Consider the following 6,000-nt stretch of genomic DNA (forward strand, 5'->3'; position numbering starts at 1 on the left):
TACCTGGATCAGAATTTATGACACGCATGTCCAAGAGGAGGTGGTGTCTCCAGCTAATTAACACAACAGCTAATTATGTATGACGATTTCAATTGGGCAACCTCAAATGTATGTGGCCTGCAGTCCAATCACCAGCTGCAGTATTCAAAACAGGTTATGGGTTGCAGGGGGGCAACTGAGCTACACAGGATGGTACAGTACCTTGGTGTGGAATGGGAGAGCGAGGCCGTGCTCTGTTTATCGGCTGTCACTTGAGCGCTCAGCCAGAGTCCAAGTGATGGAGTTTCCCTGTAGTGTATGGCCTTGCCTTAATCATCTTTACTGGGAGAGGCTCACGGGCACTGAGGAGCTGTGTTTTGGGTTACACGTGTGTGTTTGCTGTCGGTGCGTATGGTTTATGTGCTTTCCTTGAGCATGCAAGGCCTTATTAGTTTACGCAGGCCTGGTTTTGCTCTCTCTCGTTCCCAAGCCATCCCCCCCCCTCTCCCCCCCTCCCCTCTCTTTTGGCTGTTACTGCAGTCTTCTGGCACTCACTGGAATTTCATGCTGTACTATATTAGCACTTGAGAGACAGTCAGGGAATGAGGGAAGGAGAAGGAGGGGAAAAAGGGATGAGGGAGGAATAATGATGACCAGAACCAGGCACTGCCAGATACAGCAATACATCAGCCACCCTTTGTCAGTCAGAACAGAGGGAGGGAGGGAGGTTGATGTGAGGGAGGGAGGGGGAGGGAGGTTGATGTGAGGGAGGGAGGGAGGGAGGTTGATGTGAGGGAGGGAGGGAGGGAGGTTGATGTGAGGGAGGGAGGGAGGTTGATGTGAGGGAGGGAGGGAGGGAGGTTGATGTGAGGGAGGGAGGGAGGGAGGTTGATGTGAGGGAGGGAGGGAGGGAGGTTGATGTGAGGGAGGGAGGGAGGGAGGTTGATGTGAGGGAGGGAGGGAGGGAGGTTGATGTGAGGGAGGGAGGGAGGGAGGTTGATGTGAGGGAGGGAGGGGAGGGAGGTTGATGTGAGGGAGGGAGGTTGATGTGAGGGAGGGAGGTTGGGAGGTTGATGTGAGGGAGGGAGGTTGGGAGGTTGATGGGAGGGAGGGAGGTTGATGGGAGGGAGGGAGGTTGATGGGAGGATGGGAGGAGGGAGGTTGATGGGAGGGAGGGAGGTTGATGGGAGGGAGGGAGGGAGGTTGATGGGAGGGAGGGGAGGGAGGGAGGTTGATGGGAGGGAGGGAGGTTGATGGGAGGGAGGGAGGGAGGGAGGTTGATGGGAGGGAGGGAGGGAGGGAGGTTGATGGGAGGGAGGGAGGGAGGGAGGTTGATGGGAGGGAGGGAGGGAGGGAGGTTGATGGGAGGGAGGGAGGGAGGGAGGTTGATGGGAGGGAGGGAGGGAGGGAGGTTGATGGGAGGGAGGGAGGGAGGTTGATGGGAGGGAGGGAGGGAGGTTGATGGGAGGGAGGGAGGTTGATGGGAGGGAGGGAGGGAGGGAGGTTGATGGGAGGGAGGGAGGTTGATGGGAGGGAGGGAGGTTGATGGGAGGGAGGGAGGTTGATGGGAGGGAGGGAGGGAGGGAGGGAGGTTGATGGGAGGGAGGGAGGGAGGGAGGGAGGGAGGTTGATGGGAGGGAGGGAGGTTGATGGGAGGGAGGTTGATGGGAGGGAGGGAGGGAGGTTGATGGGAGGGAGGTTGATGGGAGGGAGGGAGGGAGGGAGGTTGATGGGAGGGAGGGAGGGAGGGAGGGAGGTTGATGGGAGGGAGGGAGGGAGGGAGGTTGATGGGAGGGAGGGAGGGAGGTTGATGGGAGGGAGGGAGGTTGATGGGAGGGAGGGAGGTTGATGGGAGGGAGGGAGGGAGGTTGATGGGAGGGAGGGAGGGAGGGAGGTTGATGGGAGGGAGGGAGGGAGGTTGATGGGAGGGAGGGAGGGAGGTTGATGGGAGGGAGGGAGGTTGATGGGAGGGAGGGAGGGAGGGAGGTTGATGGGAGGGAGGGAGGTTGAGGGAGGGAGGGAGGGAGGTTGATGGGAGGGAGGGAGGGAGGGAGGTTGATGGGAGGGAGGGAGGGAGGGAGGTTGATGGGAGGGAGGGAGGGAGGGAGGTTGATGGGAGGGAGGGAGGGAGGGAGGTTGATGGGAGGGAGGGAGGGAGGTTGATGGGAGGGAGGGAGGGAGGGAGGTTGATGGGAGGGAGGGAGGGAGGGAGGTTGATGGGAGGGAGGGAGGGGAGGGAGGGAGGGAGGGAGGTTGATGGGAGGGAGGGAGGGAGGGAGGTTGATGGGAGGGAGGGAGGGAGGGAGGTTGATGGGAGGGAGGTTGAGGGAGGGAGGAGAGGTTGATGGGAGGGAGGGAGGGAGGTTGATGGGAGGGAGGGAGGGAGGTTGATGGGAGGGAGGGAGGGGAGGGAGGGAGGGAGGTTGATGGGAGGGAGGGGGAGGGAGGTTGATGGGAGGGAGGGAGGGAGGGAGGTTGATGGGAGGGAGGTTGATGGGAGGGAGGGAGGGAGGGAGGTTGATGGGAGGGAGGGAGGGAGGGAGGTTGATGGGAGGGAGGGAGGGAGGGAGGTTGATGGGAGGGAGGGAGGGAGGTTGATGGGAGGGAGGGAGGGAGGGAGGTTGATGGGAGGGAGGGAGGGAGGGAGGTTGATGGGAGGGAGGGAGGGAGGGAGGGAGGTTGATGGGAGGGAGGGAGGGAGGGAGGTTGATGGGAGGGAGGGAGGGAGGGAGGTTGATGGGAGGGAGGGAGGGAGGGAGGTTGATGGGAGGGAGGGAGGGAGGGAGGTTGATGGGAGGGAGGGAGGGAGGGAGGTTGATGGGAGGGAGGGAGGGAGGGAGGTTGATGGGAGGGAGGGAGGGAGGTTGATGGGAGGGAGGGAGGTTGATGGGAGGGAGGGAGGTTGATGGGAGGGAGGGAGGTTGATGGGAGGGAGGGAGGTTGATGGGAGGGAGGGAGGTTGATGGGAGGGAGGGGGGAGGGAGGTTGATGGGAGGGAGGGAGGTTGATGGGAGGGAGGGAGGGAGGGAGGGAGGTTGATGGGAGGGAGGGAGGTTGATGGGAGGGAGGGAGGGAGGTTGATGTGGGGAGGGAGGTTGATGTGAGGGAGGGAGGTTGATGTGAGGGAGGGAGGTTGATGGGAGGGAGGGAGGTTGATGGGAGGGAGGGAGGTTGATGGGAGGGAGGGAGGTTGATGGGAGGGAGGGGGAGGGAGGTTGATGGGAGGGAGGGAGGTTGATGGGAGGGAGGGAGGTTGATGGGAGGGAGGGAGGGAGGGAGGGAGGTTGATGGGAGGGAGGGGGGAGGGAGGTTGATGGGAGGGAGGGAGGTTGATGGGAGGGAGGGAGGAGGGAGGGAGGTTGATGGGAGGGAGGGAGGGAGGGAGGTTGATGGGAGGGAGGGAGGGAGGGAGGTTGATGTGAGGGAGGGAGGTTGATGTGAGGGAGGGAGGGAGGGAGGTTGATGTGAGGGAGGGAGGGAGGGAGGTTGATGTGAGGGAGGGAGGTTGATGGGAGGGAGGGAGGTTGATGTGAGGGAGGGAGGTTGATGTGAGGGAGGGAGGTTGATGGGGGGAGGGAGGGAGGTTGATGGAGGGAGGGAGGTTGATGGAGGGAGGGAGGGAGGTTGATGGGAGGGAGGGAGGGAGGTTGATGGGAGGGAGGGAGGGAGGTTGATGGGAGGGAGGGAGGTTGATGGGAGGGAGGGAGGTTGATGGGAGGGAGGGAGGGGTTGAGGGAGGTTGATGGGAGGGAGGGAGGGAGGTTGATGGGAGGGAGGGAGGGAGGTTGGTTGATGTGAGGGAGAGACTGATTGATCCAAACAAGGCCGTTTCTGAGACAAGCCGAGGTAACAGACTGATAAGGGAAGGCTGGAAGGCCACCTTTGGAGAGGAACGGAGCGAAGGGGAGAGACAGGAAAAAAAGAAATGAATGCGAGAGGGAGGGAAGGAGGGAGGGAGAGGGGGATATTGTGGTGAGAAAACAGGCTAATGAGCTGGCCAGACATAAAGAAGAATAATGAGAGACTGAATGAGAAAAAGAAAAGCGAGGATTGGCTTCACTCAGCTCTGGCTAAAGGCCTATTGATTAAAGGCCAAACAAGATGGAGGATAGGAACAAAGATGACAAGTAGAATCAAAGAAAAGGCTCCCAGGTTTAGGAGCTTGTATGACGACTAGCATGTGGCTATATTTTTTTCTGCCGACTCGCTGTGTGTCTGTGCGTGTGCGTGTGTCTGTCTGTGCGTGTGCGTGTGTCTGTCTGTACGTGTGCGTGTGTCTGTCTGTACGTGTGCGTGTGTCTGTCTGTACGTGTGCGTGTGTCTGTCTGTACGTGTGCGTGTGTCTGTCTGTACGTGTGCGTGTGTCTGTCTGTACGTGTGTGTCTGTACGTGTGCGTGTGTGTCTGTACGTGTGCGTGTGTGTCTGTACGTGTGCGTGTGTGTCTGTACGTGTGCGTGTGTGTCTGTACGTGTGCGTGTGTGTCTGTACGTGTGCGTGTGTGTCTGTACGTGTGTGTCTGTACGTGTGCGTGTGTGTCTGTACGTGTGCGTGTGTGTCTGTACGTGTGCGTGTGTGTCTGTACGTGTGCGTGTGTGTCTGTACGTGTGCGTGTGTGTCTGTACGTGTGCGTGTGTGTCTGTACGTGTGCGTGTGTGTCTGTGCGTGTGTGTCTGTGCGTGTGCGTGTGTGTCTGTGCGTGTGCGTCTGTACGTGTGCGTGTGTGTCTGTACGTGTGCGTGTGTGCGTGTGTGTACGTGCGTGTGTGCGTGTGTGTACGTGCGTGTGTGTGTCTGTACGTGCGTGTGTGTGTCTGTACGTGCGTGTGTGTGTCTGTACGTGCGTGTGTGTGTCTGTACGTGCGGGTGTGTGTCTGTACGTGCGGGTGTGTGTCTGTACGTGCACGGGTGTGTCTGTACGTGCACGGGTGTGTCTGTACGTGCACGGGTGTGTCTGTACGTGCACGGGTGTGTCTGTACGTGCACGGGTGTGTCTGTACGTGCACGGGTGTGTCTGTACGTGCACGGGTGTGTCTGTACGTGCACGGGTGTGTCTGTACGTGCACGGGTGTGTGTGTGTGTCTGTACGTGCACGGGTGTGTGTCTGTGCGTGCACGTGCGTGTGTGTGTGCGCGTGTGTGTGCGCGTGTGCGTGCGTGCACGGGTGTGTGTCTGTACGTGCGCGTGCGTGCACGTGTGTGTGTCTGTACGTGCGCGTGCGTGTGTGTGTGTGTCTGTACGTGCGTGTGTGTCTGTACGTGCGCGTGTGTGTGTGTCTGTACGTGCGCGTGCGTGTGTGTGTGTCTGTACGTGCGTGTGTGTGTGTCTGTACGTGCACGTGCGTGTGTGTGTGTCTGTACGTGCACGTGCGTGTGTGTGTGTCTGTACGTGCACGTGCGTGTGTGTGTGTCTGTACGTGCACGTGCGTGTGTGTGTGTCTGTACGTGCACGTGCGTGTGTGTGTGTCTGTACGTGCACGTGCGTGTGTGTGTGTCTGTACGTGCACGTGCGTGTGTGTGTGTCTGTACGTGCACGTGCGTGTGTCTGTACGTGCACGTGCGTGTGTGTGTGTCTGTACGTGCACGTGCGTGTGTGTGTGTCTGTACGTGCACGTGCGTGTGTGTGTGTCTGTACGTGCACGTGCGTGTGTGTCTGTACGTGCGTGTGTGTGTCTGTACCTGTGTGTGTGTGTGTGTGTGTGTGTCTGTACCTGTGTGTGTGTGTGTGTCTGTACCTGTGTGTGTGTGTGTGTGTGTGTGTGTGTGTGTGTGTGTGTGTGTGTGTGTGTGTCTGTACCTGTGTGTGTGTGTGTCTGTACCTGTGTGTGTGTGTGTCTGTACCTGTGTGTGTGTGTGTCTGTACCTGTGTGTGTGTGTGTCTGTACCTGTGTGTGTGTGTGTCTGTACCTGTGTGTGTGTGTGTCTGTACCTGTGTGTGTGTGTGTCTGTACCTGGTGTGTGTGTGTGTGTGTGTGTGTGTGTGTGTGTGTGTGTGTGTGTGTGTGTGTGTGTGTGTGTGTGTGTG

The 6,000-nt window shown here is 59.2% G+C and overlaps 1 protein-coding gene across 1 annotated transcript in view; it reads left to right on the top strand.

Annotated features, from left to right (window-relative positions):
- LOC124013140 (microtubule-actin cross-linking factor 1-like) overlaps positions 1-6,000 on the top strand; it is a 308,472-nt gene that overhangs the window by 158,627 nt on the left and 143,845 nt on the right.

Source organism: Oncorhynchus gorbuscha, linkage group LG24, assembly GCF_021184085.1.
Source record: "Oncorhynchus gorbuscha isolate QuinsamMale2020 ecotype Even-year linkage group LG24, OgorEven_v1.0, whole genome shotgun sequence".
In the NCBI taxonomy this organism is placed as follows: Eukaryota; Metazoa; Chordata; class Actinopteri; order Salmoniformes; family Salmonidae; genus Oncorhynchus; species Oncorhynchus gorbuscha.